The 18554-nt window shown below is 34.6% G+C and overlaps 1 long non-coding RNA gene across 5 annotated transcripts in view; it reads right to left on the bottom strand.

The window, feature by feature from the left end:
* LOC123571883 (uncharacterized) overlaps positions 1–18554 on the bottom strand; it is a 165341-nt gene that overhangs the window by 72123 nt on the left and 74664 nt on the right. For 2 of the 5 annotated variants that reach the window (XR_010584976.2, XR_010584977.2), the window contains exons 3-7: positions 17398–17459; positions 14724–14866; positions 12508–12687; positions 3844–3939; positions 3206–3287 (exon numbers count right to left, since the gene is read on the bottom strand). This is a non-coding gene — a long non-coding RNA (uncharacterized lncRNA). Of the gene's footprint in view, positions 1–3205; positions 3288–3843; positions 3940–12507; positions 12688–14723; positions 16571–17397; positions 17460–18554 lie in introns of those variants that run through there. The other 3 variants (XR_010584979.2, XR_012431794.1, XR_012431795.1) reach the window with 2 other exon arrangements.

An 18554-nucleotide genomic window follows, 5' to 3' on the forward strand; every position in this document is an offset into this window, starting at 1 on the left:
AAAGTAATTAGAGAGTCAAAGTAGCTTAAATGTCATGCTGTGTTTGAATAAAAATGACTAAATATAGGAGAAAATTTAAGAAAGTATGCAGATATATAGCATGCAAGCCAGTAGGTTTTAGACTTATGTGTGCTTTTCTCAGGAAAATTTCTTTAAAAAGGTATACAGATTAGGAGTATAGACATAAAACTTTTTGTTCATAGATGACATGATCTATGTATAAAATTCAGAACAACAAAAAACTGGAACTAGTAAGAGATTATAGCAAGGTTGCAGAATACAAGGTTAGTATACAAAAGTAAATTACTTTCCTATAAATCAGTAATGCATAAGTGAAATTCAAAAATAAAAATACAACACCATTTTTATTAGCATGCTAAAAATGAAATACTTAGGTATAAATCTAACATCATATAAACAAAAAATATGTGAGGAAAAACTACAAACTTTGATAAAATAAATCAAGGAAGAGCTAAATAAGTGGAGAGATATTCCATGTTCACAGATAGGAAAACTCAGTATTGTCAATATATCAGTTTTTACCAACTTAATCTATAAATTCAGTGCAATATCAATGAAATTCCAGTTGGTTATGATTGAAGAATATCATATAAATATGAGTAAAATGGCTATATTAGTCATTTACAAGCACATTTTCAATGTGTTATGTGTGATTTTTATAATTATTTTATTCTACTCTATTTGCTTTGATCATAGTAACTGAAATTTTACATCTATTGACTCTTAAAGTAAAAATTGTTTGCATTTTGTATGTACTTGTCTATTATTTTCAATTCTCAAGTAACATTCATGATTATTATATTTTAATAAAATATCAGTTGACAGTGGGTTGGGAAATAAAAACTCGTCCTTCACCTCACAGATAGTTTCAGAAACACTGCTCCAGAATATAAATAAGGACTTACAGGAGAGGTTAAAAGATGGAGGGAATAGAGAGGTTTAGAGACAGGGAATTAGGTGAAATCGAAAAACAAGGTCAGGAAAGAATAAAGGGAAAGGGAACAGTTGGAAGGGAAGAAGGGTAGAGTCACAAAGCATAACTTTAGAGTTCATTTTCCATCTCATCATTTCCAAGTAATTTCAAGGTTCAAAAATATTTCCATATGTAAGGGACAATATGGGAAGATGATAAAGGAGGCCACTGCTGTTGAAGTTGAAGCTAGTTTGGTAGATGATAGTAGTATGGACAATAAAGTGTCTAAGGAATAATCCCTGCAAATCATAAAAATAAAATAATACATTAAATGAAGAATATAAGGAGAACTTGAAGCTAGCATATGACGCCAAAAATGGGGGAAAAAAGCAACCCACCAGATATCATCAACTTCAGGGGAGGAGGGATTGTTAGATGGTGGTTGTAGAATAATGGTGTGGAAGAGGCATCAAGGTATAAGGATGAGGCATCTCCTTACAGCACCTTGACTTGGAGAAGTAGAAAATAATTTACTTCGAGTGGAATGTCATCTTATAGAAATGAAACCTCTGGGAGAAAGTTGTGCTTCCATTTCAGGGAATTGAAGCACCATTAGAAAAAAAGATTCAAGTGGAAGATGTTTGTTCTAGAAGTAATGCTTCCACCTCACACAGGGGAAGTGGGCAAGGAAAAGTCCACAGTTTATAAAGTAGGCATGTTGGGGAAGGTTGGGCAAGTTGCATCAGCATAAATTTCATGGACACTCAAGGATAATTTCCTTAAGCAAACAGGCGAACTATATGGATAAAAATACTGGCATTCAGGGGAGATAAGAAATCATGGGAAGATTCACTGAAGGGAGAGGTGAGTAGCAAGAATTTTATTTTAGTGAATTTTATGTCAGTAGAAGTCAGAATGATGGCCCTCTATCCAGATGTGACCAATGTAATTACAGGGGTCCTTGTCGGAGGGACGCAGGAGGAGTCAGAGTCTGAGAAAGAGACGTGCTGATGAAAACAGAAGTCACAGAGTGATGTAGTTGCTTGTTTTGAAGATTCCTTAAAAACCAAGGAATACAAATAAGTGGCCCTAGAATATGAAAAAGGAAAGAAAAAGGATTCTCTTTTAAAGCCCCTAGAAGAAATGCAATCCCATCAACACTTTGTTTTAGCCCAGTGAAACTCATTTCAGACTGGTCACCTCCAGGACTATAAGATAATGTGTATTGTTTTGAGCCATTAAATTTGTAGTAATTTGTTACAGAAGCAATAGAAAACTAATACATGCCTTTACATTTTAACTTAAAACTTTAATTGTAATGATAAAACCACAACCTCCACTTATGCACACATACAAATCACATACACACACATGCACAAATATATATACACAACACATACACACTCAATCATAGAAGACTGCAAAATCCTGCACTGCAACCAAGATGCGAGCCATTGTAAAAATTATGCCATTCTTCCTACTTGTTTTTTCTGAATTTTCAAGTTTTATATAAAGTTGGCAGATTAAAACATTCATTTCTATATAATTAGTTAACTAAAAATTATAATCAATGAATGAATGCAAAACAAATACAATCCATCTCCTAATCCATTTTAAGATTAAAGTGTAAGGTACTTAAAATGATCATTTAAAAGAAAAATCCTCCAACAATTTCAATGTAACAACACAAAAATGTGTAAGGACATGACTCTTAAAAAGAGATAAAAATCATTACTGAGAACTTTTAAACCTATTAGAAGTTTATTGATTTTTAAAATTAGCAAGACCATTACTACTAAGAGATACACCCAAGAGACTTTGCACAAACATCTGTTTTTACCAGCTTTGGTGTTCAGCAATAAAACCTTCCATGGTCCCAAGGCAAGGCCCTAGGAAATGCCCACCAACAGTTTCAACAGTCATTATGTATGTACTGTGTTCTCATCTCTGCCCTAAGGAAGTTAGATATCAACCCAGTATTTTTTTTTTTTACATGTTTATTAAAGTCACACAGGTAAAACGTTTCCGAATGTGTTTTCAGAACACGTTTTATTTTAGTGCTTTCAAATGTTTTGAGGATAATTGTTAGGGGAATGAAAAAAATATAGGAGCTCAGTCTGAGAATAAAAATCTGTTTTGGCATTTTAATGTCTAAAGACTCGGGAACTGCCAAATGTTTGCTAATCAAGAAGCAGTAGAAATTCACAATCAGTCCCCAAAATATAAAACAATTCTATTCACTGTAAAAATATGTTTACTGCATTTACTTACCGGCTGTTTAGCACAAATGTTTTTTGTCCCAAAGTGGAAAAGCTGGCAATCCTTTAATTTCCAAAGTGCTCATAGAGAGCAGCTGTAGATATACAAGGCATTTGTTAATGGCATATCAAGGTATCATTTGCTTCCCCTTTTGTCAGATACCGCCTTTATTTGAAGTCAACAGAAGTCCTTTCTCTTTTCCCTCTGGCACCATTTGTGGTTATTGTGTTTTCAGAGAATGCAGACGGCATCAAGATATGGACTGATTTTGTTTTGAACCTATTCAGATGCAACGCTGACTTTTTGGGTAACTTTATATTTTTTGCTTTCTAATGTTCCAGAGTCTTCAAAAATAGCCCAGAGAATTGCATTTGGGATTCATCGACATTAAAATATCTGCTACCCAGAGTGAAATTCCAACAATAACAAGTTTATAACAACTCAAAGAGCATACCTTGTACTTGAAGGAATTTCATCATCCTTTTCAAAGGCATTTTCTTTAATTGAACCATAGTCTCGTCTCTCTTACTGGATTCCAAATTTCCTTTCTAAGTATGAATATTTAGGGGTCAGCGGACTAGCCCTTGCTGATGTAATCTCAGCCTCTCAGTGAATACATATTGATTGGAGAAAAGGATTATCTTACTTACATGCATAGGAGCCATGATTCCAGGAATCAGTAAAATAATTCTATTGCCCATAAAACTGGATCAAGATTACAGCCACTTTGACTCCTCCTCTGGAACCTTTGGAAGAGGTTTAGTGTGTTGAAAAGAGAGAGAAAAGAAAAATTAGTGAAAAGAGCAAATATTTTGTGCTGTCTCAACATTCAGTAAATTGCACTGTCTGCACTATTGCTTTAGAAGGAAGGAAATGACAAACGTATTTAAAAGGTTAAGCCTAGAAATATACTTGTGGGTGGTATGACCTTGATCATATGAATCAGGAACATCACCATGTTATCTGAGGTTCAGCCTGGCAGCACAGCAGGTGCTGGCTAAAGAGTTGCTCAAGGTTTCTTCAAATGAGAGGACATCACTCAGAAACCCAACCTTTTTTAGCTTCTACCAATTTGACACGCTTTCACTTACATATTGCTACCACCTCCTCTTAAGACTTCAAAGAAACCACTAAAATAACCACCATAGAAGTCTCTGGGATCATTACCTAGAGTATCACATTCATCCAAAAGAGTTCATATATCTGATTAGTAATATTCTTCTGAGTAAAACAAAAAGTTCAAAAGGATGTTTGATGAACAGGTATTTAAGGTACTTGTTTTTAAGACCACTTTAAACTTCAGAGTCACTCTCTAAGGGAAATAAAACTTCTATTAAAGCTTTAATTAAGTTAAAAAAGAACTCTAACAGAAAAATGTAAAGCCACACTGCTGCTGCTGCTGACTCTAGGCATCGAGACCTATAAAAGAGTATTTAAGAAGCAGAAGTGGGGCTGGGGCTTTCAGAGATGTGTGGATTGAAATGTGTGCATCCATAGTGTATTTTCCAGCCACTGTGTTCATGGAAGTCTACAGACTGGAACACTCAGGAATATTAAGCGTGCTGTGACTATTTTTTCCCATCACTTTGTTTTTTTGTAAGCCTAGAAGCTTTATCATTCCTTCAGGTTGCTGGTTATGAGCGATGATGAAGCACGTCATTGTCAGTGCCGTCAGATCAAGAAGGAAGAAGTTTCAAAACTAATGGAGTGTATGTTTACATGGTTCCAGGAACATATACCATGCAGAAAACCCATATAAAAACACATACAAACCCCCCCCCCACCTTCTGTTCTCATTATTCCCCCAAGTTTTTCTTAAAGATAAGCAACACAACAAATTTTGTAAGATTGAGGTCATATCAAAGAATCAAATTTGAACGTAACCCAAATCCAGAGTCCACAGTGTGTGTTTGTGTATGTGAAGGCAGAAGAGGGGAGGTGGAGGAAAACAGAGAGAGGTGGGGTGTGAACTCTTGTTGTGAGAAGAGCTAGACACCTGATGTACTCCTTCATTTAGCCTTCCAACTAACGGATCAAATGAGAAACTGTTTTGCTCTGTTTCAGAACTGATTGACATTTTAATTATTCTACAGCTGGAAGTGTTAATCACACCAGAGAATGAGGGGATAATTCCCAGCTGGTAAAATTTCACACAATAGCTTGGCATGTACCAACATGCAGATAGTTTAAATCATTTGTTGAAGAAAAAAATCAATATTTAAAACCTCTTCACAAATTAAACCAGCAACAATAGAGCTATACTTCAAAACCTCCTTACCTATGATTTGCACTTCCTATTTTTGACTCTCAGAGAGTCAAAACACCTTATGAATCTGAGAAATTCACAAATTTAAATGTTACTGATCTGAAAACTGTGAGATGATTAAAAGAAATTAAGATAATTGAATTTGGTTTTGTTTATAAAATGTAAACTTTATTGCTGTTTAAATTCTGTTGCATTATTTTTTATTTTTATTTATTTATTTTATTTTGTTTTTTTTGCGACGGAGTCTCGCTCTTTCGCCCAGGCTGGAGCGCAGTGGCCGGATCTCAGCGCTCTGCAAGCTCCGCCTCCCGGGTTTGCGCCATTCTCCTGCCTCAGCCTTCGGAGTAGCTGGGACTACAGGCGCTCGCCAACACGCCTGGCTAGATTTTTGGATTTTTTAGTAGATACGGGGTTTCACCGTGTTAGCCAGGATGGTCTCGATCTCCTGACCTCGTGATCCGCCCGTCTCGGCCTCCCAAAGTGCTGGGATTACAGGCGTGAGCCACCGCGCCCGGCCGCATTATTTTTAATATAAGCCTCTCTCTTAGAAGGTTCATGTTGTTTGGTAATGATTAAAAATCTTAAAAGATGTACTTCTCAGAGAAATACTTTTGTTAGTTCTTCACATACTTATCTGATCATAAGAATAACGTAGAATGTTATTTCAGACTCTCTTTAGAGTTTCTGATTTGATAGTTCCAGAATAAACCCTAGGAATCTGAACTATCACAAATGATTCTGGGTGGGTGATGCTTAAAATCAGACAAGTATGGAAAACACTGAAATTAATATTTTGATTTTTAAATTAAATTTCATTTAGTTCTATTGGTATATATAGCAAATATTTGTTTTTCCCAAGTACTGAAACATAAAGTTAACTTCCAGAATTTCTGCCTGTTAACTCAGGTGGTTAAAAACTAAACTTGATATTTTTTCATAAAACAAATTCTCATAAATATTCTAGTTTTACAAAAACAAAAAAAAATGGGACTTAATTTAGCTGAAACGCTTCTGAACAGTCAAATAATTATTAAAGTAAACAGACTACAGAATGAGAGGAAATATTTGTGAACTCTGCATCCAACAAAAGGATTAGTATCCTTTGAATCTACAAGGAACTCAAACCAACCAGCAAGAAAAAAACAAATAAGCCCATTAAAATGCAGGCAAATTACATAAATAGACACAGCTCTCAAAAGAAGATATACAAATGGCCAACAGGCATGAAAAAAATGTTCAACATCACTAATCCTCAGGGAAATGCAAATTAAAACCACAATGAGATATCACCTTACCCTAGGCAGAATGGCCATTATTAAAAAGTCAAAACACAGTAGATGTTGGTGTGGATGTAGTGAAAAGGGAATGCCTGTATGTTGCTGTTGGGAATTTAAAGTAGTATAGCCTCTATGGAAAACAGCGTGGAAATCAATATGGAAATAACAGAAAGTAGATCTGGCATTTGATCCAGCAATCTCACTAGTGGATATCTATCCAGAAGAAAATAAGGTATATCAAAGAGATACCTGCATGCATATGTTTATTGCAGCACAATTCACAATTGCAGAGATATGGAATCAATCTGAGTGCCCATCAACTGATGAGTGGATAAAGAAAATGTAGTATATATATACCATGGAATATTAATTGGCCATAGAAAAGAACAAAATAATATCTTTTGCATCAATTTGGGTGGAACTGGAAGCCATTATTCTAAAGGAAGCAACTCAGGAATGGAAAACCAAATACTACATGTTCTCATTTATAAGGGGGAGCGAAGCTATGGATACAAAAAAGCATATAGAGTGTTATGTTGGACATTAGAGGGGGATAAGGGGTAGGGTGAGAGGGAGGTGAGGAATAAAAAACTACATATTAGGTACAATGTATACTAGTCAGATGACAGGTGCACTAAAATTTTAGACTTCACCACAATACAATTCACACATGCAACCAAAAACCACCTATACCCCTAAAGCTATTGAAATAAAAATAAATAAATAAATATTCTAGTTTTGATAGTTAATGGAACTTTTGACAATCAAATGTTTTTTAGTTTTCAACTTTGTAGTAAACCTTGAGAATGTAGATGTGTTTTCTTTTTAATATAAAACAGCCTCCAGTGTTCAACAGAAAACACATTCTAAGAGGAATACTGCCACCTTAGATATTAACATTTTGTCTTCAAAGTAAGTTTTTCTCTAATTTTCATCAATGTGTATGAAGGAGTCAAACTTCAAAAGTTATGATAAACATGTTTTTAATCCACGTGAAATATACAGACACAGGTGTACATCTGTATTTCTGATTAATTAGGGAAAGTCTTCAGGAAAGAGATGCACTGTTAAAAGTTTAATTCCCTACAGGGAATGTGTTACTATGTGCTGAGTTTTACTCCAGGTAAAAAAGCAAAGTTGAGACAGCCATCATTATCATTATAATTACCATGTTATAAATGAAGAGACTGAAGTTTACTGAAAATAAATAATTCAAGGCTACATATTTTAAGTAGTAGATCTTGGACTTGAACACAGGAAGTCTAATAAAAAAAAAAATACCCAAACACACAAAACCTGTGTTCTACTGCTAATTTATCTTTAATCTTTCTCCTTAGCATACTGATAAAATACAAACATTATTAAGTTGGTATCTGATATGATTTGGATATTTGTTCCCTCCAAATCTCATGGTGAAATGTAATTCCCAGTGTTGGACACGTGGCCCAGTGGGAGGTGTTTGGGTCAGAGGAGTGGATCCCTCATGAATGGTGTACTACCCTCCCTGTGGTAATAAGTGAGTTCTTGCTCTGTTAATTCATGTGAGAGCTGGTTGTTTAAAGGAGTCTGGCTCCTCTCCCTGCTCTCTGTCCCTCTCTCACCGTGTGTTGCACTGGCTCCCCCTTCACCTTCTGCCGTAATTGTAAACTTCCTGAGTCCCTTACCAGGAGCATATGCTGGCACCATGCTTCCTGTACAGTCGGCAGAACCATGAGCCAAAATAAAACTTCTTCTCTTCATAAATTACCCAGCCCCAAGTATTCCTTTATAGCAATGCAAGAACAAACTAACACAATTTCCTTCATAATCTTTTAATTTTCTTCCAGTTTTGGGGTAAAAATTTAGAAAATTAACAACTCTGTGTTTGACAAGCCATGAAGCCCTGGTGTGGCAGAGGTTGTCTGGGACATAGAGCAAGCTACTGCTGCTGCTACCTTTAAACTTAAGAACAGAAGGAAAGGTTAGTGTGTCATTAGCCAGAACTGATTTTCAGAACTAACAAAAGGCTTAGAAAGATATTCTCAAGAGTCTTAGAGCTGTAACATAAATAAATTAGGCTGGAATATTTTCAGAGATCTCTTAACTAAACTGAGGGAACAGAGACTAGGTTGGTGGCAGTCCTCGTACTTGATACCAATTGCCTTCCCATTCCACCACCATTTTCTTTTTCCCATTGCTTTCTGTCAGCTTTTAGTAATAACAAGGAAGAAATGGCTCCTTGTTGTCGCTTAACTTTTAAAATGAAAAAGTTATATATATATATACACACACACACATCATTATATATGTGTGTGTGTGTATATATATATATTTATATCATTCTGTCTCTAAGACCTGTATTGTTTCATTTAATACAGAAGCTCAGATTTCCTTTTAGAGTGAGACTAAAAAATAAAAATAAAAAAATAAAAAAAGACCAGTCCTCTATGAGTGTTGTACATTTTGAATTGTTTTGAAGAAAACATGCAAACTGACTCTGCTCCAAGGTTGTGAAGTTCTTAGGCCCTTGGGTTGCTGATTTACAAGTTGATGTCAATATGCTGTATCTTTTTATGTCTCCATTTATAATGCAGTTATGCAGGCATGTGAAGCTATAGGGACATCATCACTGACGCTGCAATTTGTGTATATGTTTTCTACCTCATTGCATTCTCATCTTTCTAGCCCAAAGCCACGGGCTTCTGGCCTAGGCTGTAGCTTACTCTCAAAACATAATGGAAAATGCAAAATCATCACAGAGAAAGCTGATGGTTAAAATCTTGACCCCCAGTCAGTTGATTTATTGATGTATATGGCTTTAGAGTCAAATAAAAATTTGTCCAAAGCAAATTCAGGTAATTTTCTTCTTAGTATTTCCAGATTTCCCACCTGAGACAGCAGGTAATTTTCAAAAGCAGAAATTTTAGCGTCCTGTCAGTAAACATTTCTGTTTTAAAACAAAACCACATAAACAACACACAGAATAACAGTATGGGCTGTTTCTCTACAAAATGATAAAGTTTTAGATTATCTAGTAAATGGATAAATTTGTAATTGATGCTACTTTCCCACTTCTGTAGTTTATAACTTAGCAAGACAATTCTGCCCTCTCAATACTATATTATCATGAGGAAATTTCTTCTGTGATTCTAGACATTAATGATTGTTTTAGACTTTTCCCTGACCAACTGATTAATCCCCACCCCTGACTCAGCGCCTCAGACACAGAATGAGGCCAAGAAATATCTGTTGGCTGAAAATACCCAATTCATTTAACTGAATTAACTGTTACTTAAAAATAAAAAAATCACTGGGAAAAGTCCACAGCAGGAAAGAACAATTAAGAAATTAAGAGATTCATTAATTGTCCTTGCCTACTACTATTTACAAAGCTATTCATTTGTTTGTTTAAACAAACATATCTATCTATCTAACTATCTATCTGTCTGTATCTGTCTATCTCTATCTTTAAAGAAAAGTAATCTTGCAAAACATTTATGGAGCCTGGATTCTTTACATGAATTGAAAAAAGTTGAGCTTTTATAATTTAAAAACTAAAAAAACCTCTCTTTTTACATGTACAAATGTTAGTGTTAATAATAGACATAAAGATAACTTCATTTTGTAATCTCTTGTAAGAAAATATTTTTCTCATCTGACTGTAAGTGACAAATGTTTATCCTAAGGCTTTAACCTCCTAATTCCTACTTCCAACTACAGCACTTGCTTATAATATATGCATACTATGCAAAATTTATATATTAACTAAAACTTAAATAGAAATTATCATATACATCAATGCTAAAATTGTAACACACCTACAGAGATAAGTTTATCTATTGTCTGTCTCAAAATAATTAAGAGTAATTGAGGAAGGAGAGAAGTAAGAAAAAAAGAAACGGGGGGAGATGAAAAGCTATACATCACAGGACTCAACCTCAGAGCTACGTAACTTTGATGCACACATAGATTACAGTAAATAGAGTGTAGGTTAAATAAATAGTAGAGTATGTTCAAAAATAGTAACATTGGCAATGTCCACTAAAACTAAGGTTGTTGAGGCAGAAATAATTTGATAACGGTTTATTGGAAGGCAAATGTGAGGAATGACCTGGGAAAACACACCACCAAAATTGGGAGTGTTCTGGAGTCTGACAAGTTGGAAGACATTTATAAGAAAGCTTGGAAGGGAAGGGGGACTCCTCATATGGGAGTTGTCCATTATTATTGAAGGGTACAATACAGAGGTTACAATCCTTGGAAACAGATTGCCACATACAGGCTAGAATGTCTACGTGCAAGACAGTCAGTAAAACTTTATAATTTGGAAATAAATCAGTGTCCTTTTCAGTGTCAGTGGGTTATGCATTTATCAGTACGTCAACAATTTGAAAGCTCACGATAAGATTCTTTACTTATGGACAGGATGTTGCCATGAATCACAAGACCTTCCCAAGGTGGGTTAATTTGGAAGCCTGTTTACTTTTAAAGTAAACTGTGAGATTTGAACTGTAGGTTATCAGCAAAAAATAAACCAATGGCAAAGAATAAATCAAATCTAATCTATTTATCTGAGGTTGACCCCTTCACAAAAGAAGGAAAGCGAAAAATAAAGAATGCTTTGCAGAATGGTTCTTCATGAAAAATGCTTTTCTCTCTCTCTCTTTGTTTCTTCTCTGCTTTTCCCATCCTAGGTTTTTCCGACTAGAGTTTAGATAGGAATCAGAGTTAAAAAGAACACTAGCTGGCTGCAAATAAAACACCTGTGATCCTTTTACAGCCAGTATCAACCCCTGAATGCCTAGTGTCCAGTGTAATTATCAAGGTCATAGTAGCCAATCAAAAACATTTGCAAAATTAAAAATGCAATCTGTATCATGCTCAGGAATAATCTATCACCAAAAAATTTAGCCTTTTAGCAAGGTTGTTAGAGAAACAGCATTATTGGCACTGAAGTATCATTTATCCAGAAATCTTGTCAAGTTTATTTTAACATAATTTCACCAGTGTTTCTTTGTAAGAGAAAAATTTGGTATACATGCCTAATTTATTTGTTCTTTGATAATCAGGCGCATTTTATGAAGGTCGCAAAGACCCAAAGGGGGCTTTATAAACACTTGTTTACAAACTATGTAAAGCCTTAAAAAATGCTTTTCTTATGCTAAACAGTTTTACCATACAATTTTTTTTTTTCCGAAAAGGGATTTGAGCTCTGAACTGAATGATTTTTTTCTTTTTCTGTTTATGACACAAAATAAAGATACCCACAGGCCATGAGTCTGACAATACTTGATAAATGGATCTGAGATAAAGTCGTAATTGAAAGGTAGTACCATTCTTTTTTGTAACTCTCGGATCAAGTTGCTGCTTTGTATAATTATGACATACTCAATCTCATAATGCATGAGTTAATGTACTCTTAAAATATTGTGTTACGAAGAAATAATTACATAGGCAGCAATCACTGTAAATTGAATCAATTCCTAATGTCAAGGGAAAAAAATTAGGGGTCAGATGACTGAAATGCCAATATTTATGATTATACTGCTTGAATGTTTTCATCTTGGACCATGTGCAAATGAAATACAAATCATAAGCAAGATTGGTGCAAGTCAAGTACTTCATGTTCTGGACACAGGGTAACACATCTCTTGGAATTAATGTTAATAATAAACAAATAGGAATTCTGCAATCAACATCTGGCAGAAGTGATGACAGAAAAAGAGCTACCCAGGGATATGTTTTATATCCAAGGCAGAGTTTTAGGAAGGAGCTGGGAACCATGTGCTCACATTTCTCAAAAGTAGGATGTGTTTGTGATTGCTTGAACACCAATAGGAATGGACTGGTTACCAGCAGATGAGAGAACTTTAGGTTGGAAGGAATTGCTGAGATGCTGCCCGAGACCCAGTTTCCACGAATGCAGTATAAATTGGGGAACTGATTTCATCACAAGTCAAGAATTGCATCTTCTAGAAATAAAACAAAAGGCCATTTTAAAACCATAGAAACATGGATTCAAGGTTGATTCTCCCTGATAACTCAGTTACAAATACTTAAACTCCTTTTTACTGAAGTTAGGATTTGTCCCAGATTCCAGAGTAGAAGTGACTTCACAGGCAGGGTGGGTGTGAGAAGGAGAGGAATGGGGACAAATCAGGGTGCAGATTCAGAGTCGAGGCAGAAGACTACTTATTAACTTCACCCTCAACTCCTTTATTCTTCCCCTTTGAATTTTGAACCAGTGACTAGTAATTGGTACTTCATTTAGAGCATGTCTTAATTCTAAATCTAATAGCACTTAAAATGCCAAGGAGCAACTTGATATGAGTGTGCCTAGCCCCTTTAAAAGAAAAAAAAAATGTTGCAGGCTCCTAAGACTTCACCCACATGCCCTAATTCTGGGGGTGAGAGGACGACTTGATAGATGACTAAATAAATGCTAATATTGTGATGCTATTATTTCTGAATGATTTATCAGAATTTTAGGACCCTTAGGAAATAAAAAATAAAAATAAGCTTTAAAAAAAATATGGGGAGAGAGTAAAAAATCTGGATCCTTGGAGTGGGGAGTTGGGGATGGTTAAGGGGTATGAAAAAAATAGAAAGAGTGAATAAGACCTACTATTTGATAGCACAATAGGGTGACTATAGTCAATAATAATTTAACTCTACATTTTAATGATTTAAAGAGTGTAATTAGATTGTTTGTAACTCAGAGGATAAATGCTTGAGGGGATGGATACCCCATTCTTCATGATGTGTTTATTTCATATTGCATGCCTGTATTAAAACATCTTATGTACCCCATAAAGATATATACCTACTATGTACCCATGAAACATTTTTTTTAATCTGGATTCTTCATTTAGTAAATACTTCTTGAGGGCCTAGCATTGTGCTGGGCACTGAAATAGCATGGTAAGCTAATGAGTCACCATTCCTGACTTCAAGAAACTTGCAATCTAGCAAGGTAAGTAAACAAAGAGGCAATTGCAAGTATTATGACAGAGAAAAGGGCAAAGTTCTAGAGAAGCACACATCTGGGCACCTTCTCTGCAGAGAGTCATGATTAGCCAAGAAGATAAAGGAGGTACAGGGATGGGGAGATGGATAGAGAATAGTATCTTAGGCAGAAGAGATATTATATGTGGAGGCCTCTAAGCAAGAGAGCAAATGATATATTGGAAGAGAAAAAAATCAGTCAAAGTAGAACTCAGAGAACCAAACAGTTTGGGAAAATACAGAGGTAAGAATCCAGAAACAGGTGAGACCAAGTCATATTCTAATTGGGGAGCCTCAGGACAGGGCTTAGGCACCTGCATTTTTAAAAGCAGATTCTAACAGAGAAAAGAATTAAGAGCCTATTCTTAACAAATTTCTCCATGTCATAAAATTATTTATTTAAAGATTTAAACCCATCTCTCAGTGGCATCTTATGGTCAACCGCCTTCACCATCACTATGTGGCTATGTGGGACTTGTTAAGAAGCGCTAAGGAGCTGGTGGGAGTGAAATTCTAGCTTGTTTTCCAGCCACTGTGGTCTCTAAAAGATCCTATGACGAGATGCCTCAGGCCATATATCCCTAAATCCCACCCACATTATTTCAACGGGAAACTCCAGCCGATTGTGATGCTGTTATTAGAGGATTACTTTGTGAATTACTAATATATATTGAAATAGAAGCTTTATGCCTTTTTAAGGAGTGCTTTTTTTAAAGACTTTTTTTTCCACACATTTTGTCAGAAAATTTAAAATGCAGATTGAAAAAAAACAAATATGTGTTGAGTACCCCTTATCCAAAACGCTTGGGACAAGAAGTGTTTTGGAGTTTTTCAAATTTTGGAATATTTGCATATACATAATGAAATACCTTGGGGATAGAACCCAAGTCACAACACAAAATTTTTGTTTCATATACACCATTACACATAGCCTAAAGATAATTTTCTACAATATTGTTAAATAGATTTGCACACGAAACAAAGTTAGTGTACGTTGACTCACCAGGAAGCAAAAGTGTCACTATCTCAGCCTCTCGTGGATAATCTGAGGGTTTTCTTCTGGCATTACCATCACTCCTGACTCTGAATTTATATGCTATTAATAAGCAATCATTTTCTCACACTTATTCACACAAAAGTATTTAACTGTAAAAAAGAGGACACACCATTGATACAGTGAAAAAATAATGTGTTGGAGGTAACCAAACAGCACTGTGTCATCACCAGAATGCCAGTATCAACTAACAACAACATCCACAAGCAATGTCAGACTTTCAGTCTCCACCTGCAATCTTCTGTTTAGATTAGAAGATTACTATACTTCTGGTTCCTTTAGAGGAACACCAGAAAGTGGTTCCTCTAAAGATGAAGAAGCATCCTATTGGATGACTTTTTAAAATGTTTCTTCCAGAATGTCCTCTGCTTCATTAATAACTTTTTTTAAAATTTTTCATTCTTTGTCTTAGAATTCTTTCTTTGATTTTATAACTTATGTGATTTCTTGTTCTGTGATGAATGCATGCTGCCCTAGTCCTTCAATAAGCCCATCACACCTTTTCACCACGCCGTCTATAGGTACTTTTTCTGCAGCGTTAACAATGTCAGTCATCTTCATCATCACTGTTATCATGATCACCAGTCTGTTGTGTGCCTGTGTTTTGATTGCAACCCGTCATGTGAGGTCAACTGTATTATTTTCCACTTGTGGAATCAAATTGGCACTCAAAAGTTTTGGATTCTGAAGCATTTCAGATTTCAAATTTTTGGATTAGGCATGCTTAACCTGTACAGGATTTCAAAATATTAAGAAGTAATTTCTTTCTCAATCCTAAAAACACTTTCTCTCTCTAAAATAAAATTGAGTATTTTCTTAGGTTTTCAATTTAAGGGTTGCTCTAGGAAAGTCATTACAATATTTAACAAACATTTTTAGTAATAACTTTTTAAAATATCTGTTTTTACTCTTTTCCAAATGGTCTTTTTCATGAATGTGAAAACACTTAATGTACTCGGGGGATGTATTTCATGTAAATTTTTATGTTTAAAAACTGAATTCAATTTTTTATTGACATTAAACATAACAACATCTGCAAGTCATTAAAAGGAAATTCCTTTGGAAAACACTGTAGTTTGACTCTACTGAATGATTTTTCACTTGGAATAAAGTCATTCATATGTTTCATGATATTCCAAAAGCAGTTATGACCTAGATTAACAAAAATAAATTTTATTTTAGTTAATATATTAGACATCAGGTTTTACAAACTACTTTTTCAATAATCCGTGTGTTCCTGATAATGTCTTTGGACATTAAATTTTGTATTACAATAATTATTTTATCATTGTTGTAAAAAGTATCATTCTTTTAAAAGGACACTTCAAAATAGTAAAAGAATTTTTTGAAAAAAATCATCCCTTATGTCATCAGCTGTAAAATAATTCTACATAATACCATTTAATCATTTTCCACAATGAAAAATATTTTACTGTTATACAGTGTTTTTAAAACGAGCACACACAACAAATCCTGTTTCTCACATATTTCAATATTAATTTTCAGAGATGTAAAGATATATATGTATGGAAATGTCTATATATGTATGTAAATGTCTATATATACACATTTACATACATATAAAAATGCCTTCAGAATATGTTAGAAGTCACGTATCTGAAAGTCTAATATTTAGGTGGCCTGTATAGAATTGATATGCTTTAAAAATATAAAATGTAAATTTTTAAAAATTTGGTCAACTTTTTTTTTGTCTTTTTTCCTTATCAAGAAAATAGTACTAAAAGGAATAGTCTTAGTGAATGCTTCTCTTTTTTGATCTCATTTACATAAGGATAATGATTCTGCTTATACAGATGCTCTTTGACTTAACATAAGGTTTCATCTCCATAAACACTGTAAGTTGAAAATATCATAACTTTAAAGCGTATTTAATACACCTAAACTACTTAACGTTGTAGCTTAGCCTAGACTACCTTAAACGTGCTCAGACACCTTACATTAGGCTACAGTTGGGCAAAACCATCTGGCAACACAGGACACTATAGAATACCAGCTGATTACCCTCGTGACGGCATGGCTGACTGGGAGCTGCAGCATCACAGGAGAGTGTCTTACCACTTTCTATTGAATGTGTATGGTTTTTGCACCATCATAAAGTCAAAAAGTCAAGTCAAACCATTGTAAACTGGGGACTGTCTGTACATCAATTTTTTAATCCCTTTGATTTGTATACTAAATAGATGCAAGCATAAGAAGAATAAGAAGATATAAGGAGAAAATTAATTGTCTTGCTTTTATACAACAGCAGAAATATATATTTTACTTCAGGAAATCATTCAGTTGTTCTACAGAAAATTGCTTAACTTTAGGAAGTATTAAGAAATAATCTAAATCAAAATCTTGTTTGCTTGTACAGTACTAAGATATTCTGAAGTCTTTCTTGAAATGTTTTGTAGTCTTTGACTTGTACCCATTTCATTGATCAGTCAAAAGATAATACACATTTTAATTTTGGACTAATAAATGTGGGGTTGGAATAAGGCAAAAGAGAAATGTTCCCATATACTCTGTCAGACTTTGATCTCAAGGTAATACAAACATGGACACCCATCCATGGAAAGATACATTATTCTATTTTTAAGTAATTAGAGTCTTTTTTAACCATATTTTGAAGTGTTGATAGTTGTAGACGTAGGGAAGGGGACCATTCTTCCTTCTCCAATCCTAAACAGCAAATACAGAAAAAAATTATGTATATGATATATGCAATTTATATACATACAATTATATATAGATAGTGACCAACACACAATGTATCATTTTTATCATCTCTGTGACATAATTATATTCACAAATATATATATATTTATATTTATATATAATATGTATCATCCATATCTATCTATATACCATCAATTATGAAAAATAAACTTTTTTATAATTCTTCAATCATGGACCAACAGTGACCACTTTCTTTTTTTAAGTTTTCTTTTGTACTTAAAGCTTCTAGAAACAAGAGTTATTAGGCACCCTCTTTTCTCTTCATTTTTCAAAATAAAAAGGAACAAAAGTGTTTTTATGAAAAGTGAGATGTGTTTCATTTTAGCTAACCAAGGATGGCAGATTTTCATAACACCACCACCATCTACTGCAATTTAAGAGTATTGTTGCTAAAATTTTGGAAGCCTTGGGTTGCATTTTTACAACTATTGCCCTAAAGTGGTTCTTATAATATGCTTTTTAACAGTACTACGTGACTATTTCCAAAGGGAAATTTACTCATAGGTGCAATCTGCCCCTCCTTACAAGTCACACAAACACTTCTACACTGCTGGTGGGAATGTAAACTAGTACAACCATTATGGAAAACAGTGTGGAGGTTCTTTAAAGAACTAAAAATTAAATTGGACTTTACTTTTCTCTGGTGCCTCCTTGATTAGCTTAATAATCAACATTCTGAATTCTTTTTCTGGCAATTCAGGGATTTCTTCTTGGTTTGGATCCACTGCTGGTGAGCTAGTGTGATTTTTGGGGAGTGTTAAAGAATCTTGTTTTGTCATATTACCAGATTTGTTTTTCTGGTTTTTTCTCATTTGGGTAGTCTATGTCAGAAGGAAGGTCTGAGGCTCAAGGCTGCTGTTCAGATTATTTTGTCCCACAGGGTGCGCCCTTAATATAGTACTCTTGCCCTTTTCCTAGGGATGTGGCTTCCTGAGAACTGAACTGTAGTGATTGTTATTTCTCTTCTGGATCTAGCCACCCAGGACGGCTACCAGGCTGTGGGCTGGTACTCTGTGTCTCCTCAGAGTCCCATTATAT

Source organism: Macaca fascicularis, chromosome 2, assembly GCF_037993035.2.
Source record: "Macaca fascicularis isolate 582-1 chromosome 2, T2T-MFA8v1.1".
NCBI lineage: Eukaryota > Metazoa > Chordata > Mammalia > Primates > Cercopithecidae > Macaca > Macaca fascicularis.